Source organism: Lipotes vexillifer, unplaced genomic scaffold (genome assembly GCF_000442215.2).
Source record: "Lipotes vexillifer unplaced genomic scaffold, Lipotes_vexillifer_v1.1 scaffold490, whole genome shotgun sequence".
Classification (NCBI taxonomy): Eukaryota; Metazoa; Chordata; class Mammalia; order Artiodactyla; family Lipotidae; genus Lipotes; species Lipotes vexillifer.
In genome coordinates this window covers 1,168,537-1,183,541 of record NW_006796397.1, presented here as the reverse complement: position 1 = coordinate 1,183,541, position 15,005 = coordinate 1,168,537, and the positions used below count along the sequence as shown (strand labels likewise).

Below are 15,005 nucleotides of genomic sequence, written 5' to 3'. Positions count from 1 at the left end.
GGAAAGAAACAGTGTAGATGATGAATGCACAGACTATGACCACCCTTATGAAATGATGTCTCAGGGAGCCACGGCACACAGCAAACCCACCCTGTCTGCCCCTTGCCAAACTCCCATTATAGCCCCATGCTCTGTTCCCCCTTTCCTGACTTGCTACCTCTCGCCCATTGCCAGGTGCAGCCCAGTGGCAGAGACCTGGACACGGTCACCTGACGGCTGTCCTAGTCTCACATTGTCAATACTCACTGGCGTTAGAGCTGTTATCAGGACTCATGAATGATAAATGACAGGAATCTAACTACTCTTATTCTTTGGTCCATTCATTTTTGTCCAATGATGTACAAGTCTCACGGAAGTCCTAAGAGTTACAAGAGACTTGAGGGACATGAAGAGTAACTTCCTCCAGTGAAAGATGAGGAAACTGAGGCTCAGAGAGATTAGCTGACTTCTCTAAACCCATTCTCTGTTACTGGAAGAACTAAGACTAGAACACAGGTTCCCTAAGTTCAATTTTTGTTCTCTCTGTCTTATTTCCCTCCACACCCTGCCCCGGACCCAACATCCCGAAGCTTCCTTAAATCACCATCTAAACTTAACATTTCAGACAAGGGCTGTGTTTTAGTTTAAAAGGTCATTCATGGGCAGTGCTGGAACTCCCGGCTCGGGGTCTCTTCCCTCTGCTGTCACGGAACGGCCCGGAGCCCGAGGGGAGGGCGGCCGCACTGAGGCAGCCGGCTCTGGAGGGGCCCCGGCGGCCAAAGCCACAACAGTCGTGCGGACGGCGGGTCAGAATCATCGTACCGGAGAAAGGGAAATCTCTCCAAGCAGCCTCAGAAGCAGCGGATTAAAGCTCCACAATCAACTTGATGAACCCTGCATCTGTGGAATACATGAATAGACAACTAATCATCCCAAATTGAGGAGGTGGATTTTGAGAGCAAGAGTTATGATTTTTTCCCCTTTTCCTCTTTTTGTGAGCAGGTATGTGTATGCTTCTGTGTGAGATTTTGTCTGTATAGCTTTGCTTCCACCATTTGTCCTAGGGTTCTATCTGTCCTGTTTTTTTTTTTTTTGCATTGTTAAAAAAAATTTTTTTTCTTAATAATTTTTTTTATTTTAGTAACTTTTATTTTACCTTCTTTCTTTCTTTCCTTCCTGCCTTCCTACCTTCCTTTCTTTCTTTCTACTTTTTCTCCCTTTTATTCTGAGCCATGTGTATGGAAGGCGCTTGGTGCTGCAGCCAGGAGTCAGTGCTGTGCCTCTGAGGTGGGAGAGCCAACTTCAGGGCACTGGTGCACAAGAGACCTCCCAGCTCCACATAACATCAAACGGCGAAAATCTCCCAGAGATCTCCACCTCAACACCAGCACCCAGCTTCACTCAACGACCAGCAAGCTACAGTGCTGGACACCCTATGCCAAACAACTACCAGGACAGGAACACAACCACACCCATTAGCAGAGAGGCTGCCTAAAATCATAATAAGTCCACAGACACCCCAAAACACTCCACCAGACGTGGACCTGTCCACCAGAAAGACAACACCCAGCCTCATCCACCAGAACACAGGCACTAGTCCCCTCCACCAGGAAGCCTACACAACCCACTGAACCAACTTTAGCAACTGGGGACAGACACCAAAACCAACAGAAACTACGAACCTGGAGTCTGCGAAAAGGAGACCCCAAACACAGTAAGATAAGCAAAATGAGAAGACAGGAAAACACACAGCAGATGAAGGAGAGAGATAAAAACCCACCAGACCTAACAAATCTAGAGGAAACAGGCAGTCTACCTGAAAAAGAATTCAAAACACTGATAGTAAAGATGATGCACAATCTTGGAAATAGAATGGACAAAATGCAAGAAACATTTAACAAGGACCTAGAAGAAGTGAAGAGGAAACAAGCAATGATGAACAACACAATAAATGAAATTAAAAAGACTCTAGATGCGATCAATAGCAGAATAACTGAGGCAGAAGAACGGATAAGTGACCTGGAAGATAAAATAGTGGAAATAACTACTGCAGAGCAGAATAAAGAAAAAAGAATGAAAAGAACTGAGGACAGTCTCAGAGACCTCTGGGACAACATTAAATGCACCAACATTCGAATTATAGGAGTTCCAGAAGAAGAGAAAAAGAAAGGGACTGAGAAAGTATTTGAAGAGATTATAGTTGAAAACTTCCCTAATATGGGAAAGGAAATAGTTAATCAAGTCCAGGAAGCCAGAGAGTCCCATACAGGATAAATCCAAGGAGAAATACACCAAGACACATATTAATCAAACTGTCAAAAATTAAATACAAAGAAAACATTAAAAGCAGCAAGGGAAAAACAGCAAATAACACACAAGGGAATCCCCATAAGGTTAACACCTGATCTTTCAGCAGAAACTCTGCAAGCCAGAAGGGAGTGGCAGGGCATATTTAAAGTGATGAAGGGGAAAAACGTGCAACCAAAAATACTCTACCCAGCAAGGATCTCATTCAGATTTGATGGAGAAATTAAAACCTTTACAGACAAGCAAAAGCTGAGAGAGTTCAGCACCACCAAACCAGCTTTACAACAAATGCTAAAGGAACTTCTCTAGACAAAAACACAAGAGAAGGAAAAGTCCTATAATAACGAACCCAAAACAATTTAGAAAATGGGAATAGGAACATACATATCGATAATTACCTTAAATGTAAATGGACTAAATGCTCCCACCAAAAAGACACAGACTGGCTGAATGGATATAAAAACAAGACCCATATATATGATGTCTACAAGAGATCCACTTCAACCTAGAGACACATACAAACTGAAAGTAAGGGGATGGAAAAAGATATTCCATGCAAATGGAAACCAAAAGAAAGCTGGAGTAGCAATTCTCATAACAGACAAAATAGACTTTGAAAGAAAGACTATTACAAGAGACAAAGAAGGACACTACATAATGATCAAGGGATCAATCCAAGAAGAAAATATAACAATTGTAAATATTTATGCACCCAACATAGGAGCACCTCAAAACATAAGGCAAATACTAACAGCCATAAAAGGGGAAATCAACAGTAACACATTCACAGTAGGGGACTTTAACACCCCACTTTCACCAATGGACAGATCATTCAAAATGAAGATAAATAAGGCAACAGAAGCTTTAAATGATACATTAAACAAGATGGACTTGATATTTATAGGACATTCCATCCAAAAACAACAGAATACACATTTTTCTCAAGTGCTCATGGAACATTCTCCAGGATAGATCATATCTTGGGTCACAAATCAAGCCTTGGTAAATTTAAGAAAATTGAAATTGTATCAAGTATCTTTTCCAACCACAATGCTATGAGACTAGACATCAATTTCAGGAAAAGACCTGTAAAAAATACAAACACATGGAGGCTAAACAATACACTACTTAATAACAAAGTGATCACTGAAGAAATCAAAGAGGAATTTTAAAAATACCTAGAAACAAATGACAATGGAGACACGATGACCCAAAACCTATGAGATGCAGCAAAAGCAGTTCTAAGAGGGAAGTTTATAGCAATGCAATCCTACCTTAAGAAACAGGAAACATCTCGAATAAACAACCTAACCCTGCACCTCAAGCAATTAGAGAAAGAAGAACAAAAAAACCCCAAAGTTAGCACAAGGAAAGAAATCATAAAAATCAGAAGAAATAAATGAAAAAGAAACGAAGGAAACGATAGCAATAATCAATAAAACTAAAAACTGGTTCTTTGAGAAGATAAACAAAATTGATAAACCATTAGCCAGACTCATCAAGAAAAAAAGGGAGAAGACTCAAATCAATAGAATCAGAAATGAAAAAGGAGAAGTAACAGCTGACACGGCAGAAACACAAAGGATCATGAGAGATTACTACAAGCAACTCTATGCCAATAAAATGGACAACCTGGAAGAAATGGACAAATTCTTAGAAATGCACAACCTGGCAAGACTGAACCACGAAGAAACAGAAAATATGAACAGACCAATCACAAGCACTGAAATTGAAACTGTGATGAAAAATCTTCCAACAAACGAAATCCCAGGACCAGATGGCTTCACAGGCGAATTCTGTCAAACATTTAGAGAAGAGCAAACACCTATCCCTCCCAAACTCTTCCAAAATATAGCAGAGGGAGGAACACTCCCAAAATCATTCTACAAGGCCACCATCACCCTGATACCAAAACCAGACAAGGATGTCACAAAGAAAGAAAAAGACAGCCCAATATCACTGATGAACATAGACACAAAAATCCTCAACAAAATACTAGCAAACAGAATCCAACAGCACATTAAGAGGATCATACACCATGATCAAGTGGGGTTTATTCCAGGAATGCGAGGATTCTTCAATATACGCAAATCAATCAATGCGATACAGCATATTAACAAACTGAAGGAGAAGAACCATATGATCATCTCAATAGATGCAGAGAAAGCTTTCGACAAAATTCAACACCCATTTATGAAAAAAACCCTGCAGAAAGTAGGCACAGAGGGAACTTTCCTCAACATAATAAAGGCCATATGTGACAAACCCACAGCCAACATCATCCTCAATGGTGAAAAAGTGAAAGCATTTCCACTAAGATCAGGAAAAAGACAAGGTTGCCCACTCTCACCACTCTTATTCAACATACTTTTGGAAGTTTTAGCCACAGCAATCAGAGAAGAAAAGGAAATAAAAGGAATCCAAATCGGGAAACAAGAAGTAAAGCTGTCACTGTTTGCAGACGACATGATACTATACACAGAGAATCCTAAAGATGCTACCAGAAAACTACTAGAGCTAATCAATGAATTTGGTAAAGTAGCAGGATACAAAATTAATGCACAGAAATCTCTGGCATTCCTATACACTAATGATGAAAAATCTGAAAGTGAAATCAAGAAAACACTCCCATTTACCACTGCAACAAAAAGAATAAAATATCTAGGAATAAACCTACCTAAGGAGACAAAAGACCTGTATGCAGAAAATTATAAGACACTGATGAAAGAAATTAAAGGTGATACAAATAGATGGAGAGATATACCACGTTCTTGGATTGGAAGAATCAACAATGTGAAAATGACTCTACTTCCCAAAGCAATCTATAGATTCAATGCAATCCCTATCAAACTACCACTGGCATTTTTCACAGAACTAGAACAAAAAATTTCACAATTTGTATGGAAACACAAAAGACCCCGAATAGCCAAAGCAATCTTGAGAACAAAAAATGGAGCTGGAGGAATCAGGCTCCCTGACTTCAGACTATACTACAAAGCTACAGTAATCAAGACAGTATGGTACTGGCACAAAAACAGAAAGATAGATCAATGGAACAGGATAGAAAGCCCAGAGATAAACCCACGCACATATGGTCACCTTATCTTTGATAAAGGAGGCAGGAATGTACAGTGGAGAAAGGACAGCCTCTTCAATAAGTGGTGCTGGGAAAACTGGACAGGTACATGTAAAAGTAAATTTGATTAAACATTTCTAAATGTGCTGAAAAATATATGTTCATATAAGAAACTAATATTAAATGTAAGGCCAGAAACTATCAAACTCTTAGAGGAAAACATAGGGAGAACACTCTATGACATAAATCACAGCAAGATCTTCTTTGACCCACCTCCTAGAGAAATGGAAATAAAATCAAAAATAAGTAAATGGGACCTAATGAAACTTCAAAGCTTTTGCACAGCAAAGGAAACAATAAACAAGACCAAAAGACAACCCTCAGAATGGGAGAAAATATTTGCAAATGAAGCAACTGACAAAGGATTAATTTCCAAAATTTATAGGCAGCTCACGCAGCTCAATAACAAAAAAACAAACAACCCAATCCAAAAATGGGCAGAAGACCTAGGTAGACATTTCTCCAAAGAAGATATACAGACTGCCAACAAACACATGAAAGAATGCTCAACATCATTAATCATTAGAGAAATGCAAATCAGAAGTACAATGAGATATCATCTCACACAAGTCAGAATGGCCATCATCAAAAAATCTAGAAACAATAAATGCTGGAGAGGGTGTGGAGAAAAGCGAACCCTCTTGCACTGCTGGTGGGAATGTGAATTGGTTCAGCCACTATGGAGAACAGTATGGAGGTTCCTTAAAAATCTACAAATAGAACTACCATATGACCCAGCAATCCCACTACTGGGCATATACCCTGAGGAAACCAAAATTCAAAAAGAGTCATGTACCGAAATGTTCACTGCAGCTCTATTTACAATAGCCCGGAGATGGAAACAACCTAAGTGTCCATCATCGGATGAATGGATCAAGAAGATGTGGCACATATATACACTGGAATATTACTCAGCCATAAAAAGAAATGAAACTGAGCTATTTGTAATGAGGTGGATGGACCTAGAGTCTGTCATACAGAGTGAAGTACGTCAGAAAGAGAAAGACAAATACCGTATGCTAACACATATATATGGAATTTAAGGGGAAAAAAATGTCATGAAGAACCTAGGGGTAAGACGGGAATAAAGACACAGACCTACTAGAGAATGGACTTGAGGATATGGGGAGGGGGAAGGGTAAGCTGTGACAAAGTGAGAGAGTGGCATGGACATATATACACTACCAAATGTAAAATAGATAGCTGGTGGGAAGCAGCCGCACAGCACAGGGAGATCAGCTCGGTGCTTTGTGACCACCTAGAGGGGTGGGATAGGGAGGGTGGGAGGGAGGGAGTCGCAAGAGGGAAGAGATATGGGAACATATGTATATGTATAAGTGATTCACTTTGTTATAAAGCAGAAACTAACACACCATTGTAAAGCAATTATACTCCAATAAAGATGTAAAAAAACAAAAAAAGGTCATTCATGGTATTCATCTTCCTCTATCAACCAGAGAAACAAACAAACAAGCAAAACACCACCACCAGCATCTAATCCTCACTGACAAAAGCCCAGCTGGGCCCTGAATGATACAGGAGTATTACTTGTCCTAAATCAGTGAGCTCCTTTACCCAAGTTAACTGTGAACTCACTTTCGGCTGTCTTCTCAAGGTCCCCGCGCTCTCAGCAGATTTCATTTGCTCCCACCTCATGGAGAAAACCCAAGCCTTCAGGAAGGAACCTTCTCAACTTCCTTGCAGCCTCCACTTGCGTACTCATCCACAGTCACTCGTGTCTTTCCCTCCTCCTCTGCTGTCTCAAAGGAATGAACGTCCCTATTCCCTCCCGAGACAAGCCTGCACTCCAGACCCTGGCCACCCTATCTTTTCTGGAACCTTACTCCCTTAGTTATTCTCTCTTCTTACCTTCAGTCACTTCCTCTCCACTACTCTCAACTAAAATATAAGCTCTAGTTACCACGATACACAAAAAATATTCCTCCATGGACAAATGTGTACACACACACACACACACACACACTCCACTCAGTGCCCCTGTTTCTCAACTCCTATTTTGTTCACCCATGACAACCTAGATTTAGACTTCAGAACTCTCTACCAACTAAATACCTAATCACCAAATTCATCTCCCATTTTTAATCTTTACCTGAACTTCCTGTGGCCTTGCACACACCTGACAGTTTTCCCTATGTAACACCTGGGCGATTTGGCAAGTTGCTTACCTGAGCTTTAGATAGTTGATCTGTAAAGGACAATAACAATAATTATTTCGGGGGTACTGTAAAAATTCTCTGACATAACATACGGAAACAACACCCAAAACCCTGGCGCTTAATGTTATCATCTGTATTTGTGGATTTCCCTGGTCCTCTTTCTCTCTCCCCTTCTGTCTGTTGTCGTCGGTCCTTGGGCCATCCCTGGGAATTTCAACTATCTGCATGGCTGGAACCACCAGTTCCAGTCCCTCCACAATACACGTCTCCAACCCTGACTTCTCTCCCGGGGTCTGGGTCTCTCAAGATCAGCTGAGCGCCCACAGGCACCCCAACTTCACTTCAAACTGAACTCACTCTTGTCTCTCCAAGCTTGCTCCCCTGCTGTTTTCCATCCCGATGAATGACACCCTCAGACAGTGAATCTTCCCAACGAGAAACAACAAGAGTCACCTTTCTCCTTCTCCCCTCTTACTGCCCTCCCACTTTCCACCAAATCAGCGAACAATTCTTTCTCCTAAGTGAGTCTCAAATCCATCCTCTCCTCTCCTTTCCCGCCATCGTCACCTTAGGTCTGGCCCTCGTTATGTCTACCTGGATTATTTCAACAGCCACTGGGCTTCTCCCTGCTTTCTTTTCACATACCTTAAGACAGTGACTTAAGCATTTATTTCACCTTTGATGATTCCGCAACGCTGCCAGGAAAAAGTCGACACTTCCAGAAATAGCAATGTACGACCCTAGCCAGGACTGGACCGAGAATCTGAACCAAGATGCACCTCCTGCTCTCCTCGCCTCTGCACCACGACCCCTCTGCTCCGGTCCCACATACTTGGTGTTCCTTACCGGGCTCTGAACCTGGCCTGTTTCTTCTTCCCTTTTTTTTTTTTTTTTTTTCCTGTTCAGCCTGATAAATAATCCTATCCCTCCAATATTTAGCACTAAAATCACCTCCGGCATGAATTCTTTCCTCACAAACAAGAAAGAACAAAGCACTCCCTCCTTTGTGCCCCACTCTCTATTATTATTTATTACAAGGTATTGCTGTAAAGTGTTCCACATTCTAAGTTCCAGTTAATGATTTGTGTGTCTATCTTCTAAGGTCAGGCACTGTGTCATACTCACATTGTATCTTCAGAATTTAGCACAATGACTGGTGTACAGCAGATAGGAGGAGGAGAGATAAGGGAACTAAGATTTAATAGTTCAGCAAATGTCTGTTGAATGAATTAAGTAGTACAGCTGTCAATTACATTAGAATAATTGAAGGAGAGGAGCTGGTAAGACAGGTGGACCTGACAGCTGGTGAGATGGTCACAGAGGAACCTGAATGAGAAATGGAAAATGTCCACACTGACGAAGTCCTCTCCTGAGGATGTGAGGTCGGTCAGGTCAGAGGCTGGGGCTGTTGTCATTAAACGCAGGTGAATAGCTCCTATTTCAAGCACAATAGGAGAACAATTCCAACAGCCCAAGGACATTGGTCTTATAAGCAGGTTTTGGACTCTAGAACATTCGAAATTATCATTTTATCAGACTTTATGCAAGCTTAGTACCTTTCAGTAGGTGGACTGCGTCCCTCTACTATATCCATAGAGCACCTTAAGAACGGCAGACAAAAAAGACATGTAAATGCCTGCTTATCAAATGAAGCAACCTAGCATTTGGTGTGACATACAATGGAGACTGGAGAGAGAATGATACCCCCCGAGCTGGGAACAGAGTGAAGCAAAGTAAAACTTGGAGAAAACCCGAGCTGAAACTGGCAGTGTTTTCCCAATAATAAACAAACATCTATAATTAACAGGCTTTCAAGAGTATTCGGCCATATATTACGGCATCACACCTCATAAAACATTCATTCAAAAGCCGTTATCAGGAATGCATATCCCAGCTCTATGAGCACGCGCAGATCACTGAAGAAGAGAGGACTTTGAAGTGAAACACCCACTGCCCTACATAGATGACCAAGCATGAAAGGGAGCCGTGATTGCTAAAAAAAAGAAATAATAATAAAATCGAGAAGAAAGTGTAATGTCAGGAATGTTAGGGTTATGTTAAATTATGCTACTAAATAAATAATATTCCTGAAGGAGTAAACACATTTCTCGAAAATACATTTGCAGATGTAAAGGGCTAGCACGTACAAATAAGGGCAAGACAGCCACCCAAAATAATCTCAAATAGTTTTGAGCTTTTAAATTTATATCATGATAAATCATGATAATAAGATCAAGTCACGTAAGTGTACGGGTAAGATAAGGCATATTTCAAAGCCCTAGTAATTTAAAAAAGTGAATCAACGACCCCGGAACACACAAACAAGCCATCTGAACAAAACAGAGATCTCAGAAGGAGATCTGTATAAATGTACACTTATATGCTAGAGGTGGCACCAAAAATCTGTGGAGAAAGAGTGGATTATTTGGTAAATAGTGTTGAAGAAACTGGCTCACAAGATGAACAGTTCTTAAAAAATAAAAATGAATTTACACCTCATATCTTAAACTTCGAATCGTTTAAAAACCCAAGAGTAAACCTATAAAGCTAAGAAAGTGAAGAGAGACTATAATATGAGCCTAGAACAGGGAAGCGTTTCTTAAATGACTCAAAATGCACAGACCACAATAATGTTAAAAACTGGTGGGTTCAACTACATTAAAATTAAAGATTTTGTTGTTGTTGTTACTGAAAGGCACCACACACAATCTTATCAGACAAGTGACATACTGGGAGAAAGTATCCACCATATCCACAGCTAACAAGGCATTAACTTCTAGAATATACAAGGAACTCCACAAGAATTCTTTCAAGGAACTTTTTACAAGAAAAGGGGAAGAGACCCAATTCACAGAAATGGGAAATTAAGTATGTGAAGAGACGCTCAACCTCACTTATAAATCAAAACAAGGCAAAATTCAACCATGAGCCACAATGAACATCTAATGGATAGCAAAAATCAGGAAATTTGTTAATAAATAAAGAAATCATCGTGTAGAATTGGTGGAGATATAAAACTGACAACAATCTGTGCAGTGCCTCGTAAAATGAGTGTGCCATGTCCTAAGATCCAGCAATATTGCTTGTGGACAATACTGCCTCAAGAAACTCTTAACCAACAGATTCAATACACTCATGAATATAAGTATACGTTCCTTGGGGGGGGGAAGAGCACACATACTGCATGGAAGCCAAAAATACTTATAAAAATGTTGACCCTTTCATGTCCCTATTCCTAAAGTTGGCATGTTCTGTATGATTTTAACAACCTCTGCTGAAAAGGTAGGTAAGACTAAACAAAATGTTCTCGTTTCTCTTCACAGGTGAGGTTAAGGACAGAGAAAGAAGCAGATGTGATAACAGAAATGTTTTAGCCTGGGGACTGACAAACCTGGATCCGAGGCCAGTCCTCAGCTTGTCCATGTGACCTGGATAAACTACAATCTCCACTTGCCTCAGTTTCTTTACCTATAAAAGAGGGATATTACCCACGCTGCACAACACCAGGAAGATTACAGATAATCCATATAAAGCATTCAATAAATAGAAAGTGATTTTTTTTTTTAACCAGAAAAAAGAGCATCATGCACTAACCCTAACAGATTTTGGTGCCCTGCCTAATCTGCCTTAAACAGAACACCAAAACCTCAGCAATGGGCATGGAAATCAGAGACGGATTCAATATGAACCTATATGTCAGCTTTTTCCACTACAGAACAGGGTAAATAATCTCTCTCCTTCTATACACTTATTTAAAACTGTAGAAGTTAAGATTGGGAAGGCTCTTTTAGCTTCTGCGAAATGAATATAAGGCTGCAGATGGTGGCAGTTATGACAGTGGTGACCCTGGGACTGGTGTCAGAGTCCTGACTCGACAAACATAAGGAAGCACTGTAGGCAGAATGTCGGGAGAATGCTCTTAGAAGAGCTCCAGTTATCCGTGACTGAGTAACTACAGGACCTCAAAGCTGACCATGAAAACAATTAATCCAGAAACAAGATCAGATACAAAGTCAGGACTTTACACATTACCTATTTAATGTACAACAAAGACAAAAAATTCCACTTGGGAATCTTTATAACCTGACAGCTAACATAATATGTACATCACCATTTCTGCATTTGCAGCCTGGAGCAGTTGTTTTACTTCAGTCCTGAGTCCCAACCTGTGGACTTCAGGATCCTGGCAGAAGCCGGTAGACTGAACCCCTGTCCCACTCATACATTTACTACTATTTCACAAATACAGGAAGATGCTGTGGTGATTCTTTATAATATATACCCAGTTAAGTAATATTAAAGAGTGACTTTGTCACTAAATATTACCAATTATCAGAAATGAGAAGTAAAACTCTGAACAAGTCAAAATCTTTGAAATCCTTTAGTAGTAAATAAAAGTTTCCTGATTTTTATAAGGGTTGAGAACCACTGCTTTAAAGTTCACAATTTCCAATTGAAGATAGTTTTTATTTTATAATAGACATGAAGGAAAAGAGAGAGGGTTTTGAAAAAATGAAAATCCTAATGCACATTTAACTCCATTCCTAGTCCTCTCTTGGCCATAAACTTTTCCTTGGCATTTAACATCAAAGCTAGCTACCCTTTCATTATTAAAATGAATGAATGTCTTAAAATGTCTGTTTAAAACAGACAGAAGTGGCAGTGCATTGTGTATTAAGAAAATATGCATATATCATTCCATTCCTTACTCATAAAAGAAAAGATCACTCAGGGGTTTCCCTAGTGGCGCAGTGGTTGAGAGTCCGCCTGCCGATGCAGGGGACACGGGTTCGTGCCCCGGTCCGGGAAGATCCCACATGCCGTGGAGCGGCTGGGCCCGTGAGCCATGGCCGCTGAGCCTGCGCGTCCGGAGCCTGTGCTCCGCAACGGGAGAGGCCACAACAGTGAGAAATCTGTGGCACCCTATTGTTTGTTCTCCTGTTTGGCATATCTTTTCCCTATTGTGTCTGGTTTCTTAGATACATAATAACATGAGATAAAAATGATCCCTCCCAAAAAAAAAAAAAAAAAAAATCACTCAGTTTATCTCCCTTTCCTCCCCCTCCCTCTCCCCCACCTTCTCCCCCTTCTCCTGATGCTTTGACACAATTCTACAAAGGGGAAGTTACAGATCACTACAGATACTTCAATTGTTGAAGACAAAATAAATATTTTATCCAGCATATCCCACTGAAAATATACTCTAAATTTTAATTTATATTCTTCTCGGTGTAACATAAAAATCCTAGCTAAAGAGAGCCTCAACATTAAATGTTGCAAAAATAAGAAAAATAAACTTATTTCCATCTGGGGAGTATTACAAAAATATTTAATATATAAAGTGTATATGGATTTGCCCATGTCTTTTATAACATAAGCTTTTCAGTAAGTAATCCTGAACTGGGGTGGGGAAGCTGGGGGGCTATGTACAGTGGTCATACAGTATGTAGGGTAGTGGAGTATGAAGAGAGCTATATACATCATTTATTAATTTTTTAATTTATTATTTCTTTTCTGGGATGTAAACTATGTCCTAGGGGTAAACCAGAAATGTTGTTTTTTCACTCTAAGAAGTTAAAATATGCTAATCTGACCTTTCAAAAAGATACTGTTCACTAAGACCTGACATAAAATATCTGTAAATTAAAATATGCCATTAGAATGTTGGCAGCAGAAAACAAATCACAATGATGCAAACACAGCTAAATCTAGTCACTAACACAGAGGAAGTGTAAATTTCAAACATGGAAAAAACAACAACAATAAAACTCCCTAAGCTCTGGGTAGAGAGGAATGGGAAAAGATCTGGAGATTTAGGTGAAGTTAATCTCGAGTCAGTGTTTATCAGCTCTCTTTTAGAAAAGCAAAAGACCATCTGAATCAGCACTGCCACCTCTTCCTTAAGCGGCCACTTTCCAGATTACAAGAGAGCCAAGCACTATAAAGCAGAAGACTCTTGTTCAAGTCCCAGCACGTCCATTTACTAGTATGACCACTGACAAGTCACATTTTATCAGCCTCAGTTTCCTCGCTCCATCAAATAGAATAAATGAATCCTATTTCAGACTGTTAAAGAGAGTAATAAATTATACAGGAGATATAGAAAATGCACAATGAGGATCTAAAGGCCATTTATGATGATTCCTGGGTTATTATTTAATTAGTATCAAATTCCACTAGGGTGGGAGTAAATCCTGTTCCTAAATAGGGGACAAGTTTGGGAGGTCACAAAGGCTGTTCTATTTTATCTTGAAACAGAATGACAGATGCTGAGGAAAAGTCCTCAGGTAAATTAATGAATCAGAGGGCCAGGAGTATACCTGGGTATAAAAATAGAGGCAAAATACTATGGTTGTATAGGTCTTTCAAGAGTCTCTCTTAATGACTTGTTTTCACTTTTAATCTCATGATGTATTTGGCAAGAAGAAGCATAAACACAGACTTCTCACAATTAAATTCAAATTTAAGAAGTCCACATCTATCTAGAGAAAGATAAAATTAATTGCTCAGCGCTCATAGTGTATCTTGGCTACTTAATGCTAACACAATTATGCCAATTACTGATAATAGCACAATGCTCAAAGCACCTGCATTTTAAAAGAGATTAAAGTTCTGAAGGCTACTGGAATAATGGGATCTTATAATTTAAATTACCTCCATGCTGCTAATAAGAAAAAGAAAGGGAGGGAGGGGAAAGTACAAATGTACCAGGCTGAGTAACTACAAAAGATTTTCCTCTCAAAGCAAAATTATGTAGTAAATAATATTTCACTACAAAAAACATCAGCATTAGAGTGGTATAGTCAGCATAGGACATCACAAATTTAAATTCTACAACCAACCCTGCTTCCCGAGAAAGCTTGACCACCCAATACGGTGAAGGGGCTAAGTGCACACAGTACTGTGATTTTGCACTTTCCCTCCCTGCTACAGAAAAAGGCCCTTCTTTGCAGAATCTCACTTTCCTCCCCTCTAGTCATTTGCACGGATCCCTTCTTCCAAAAGAAAGAGAAAGAAGATACTACTGGCTTTAACTTCATTCAAACATTTAATTTGAGGCTACAATCTTCCCATCAAACTGCCTCTCACCTCCTCTCAACCATCACACCTCCTTTAGTGTCCCTCCACAAGACTGGAGTTCAACCAGGCAGACAAATAAAGGTGGGGAAACAAGACCGGGCTTTCACTGGGGGAAAAGTCCGTCTGTTAGTCCGGAGAGAGGAGCTGCCAGGGAAATGAAGAAGCAAAAACTCTGCGCATAAAACCAACCTTTCCTCTAGCATTTTGTTCTCCACCTATGCACTTCTGAGATGGAGTAAGACAAGCAATGTGAAACTGTAACCTACCCAGTGAATTTGAGAAAAGTCGTTCTCAATTTTACTCTGATGAAAAATGGCATTTAATGA

At 40.0% G+C, this 15,005-nt stretch overlaps 1 protein-coding gene across 1 annotated transcript in view; it reads right to left on the bottom strand.

Moving 5' to 3' along the window:
• LRRC8D (leucine rich repeat containing 8 VRAC subunit D) overlaps positions 1 to 15,005 on the bottom strand; it is a 115,632-nt gene that overhangs the window by 79,634 nt on the left and 20,993 nt on the right. The window lies entirely within an intron of this gene.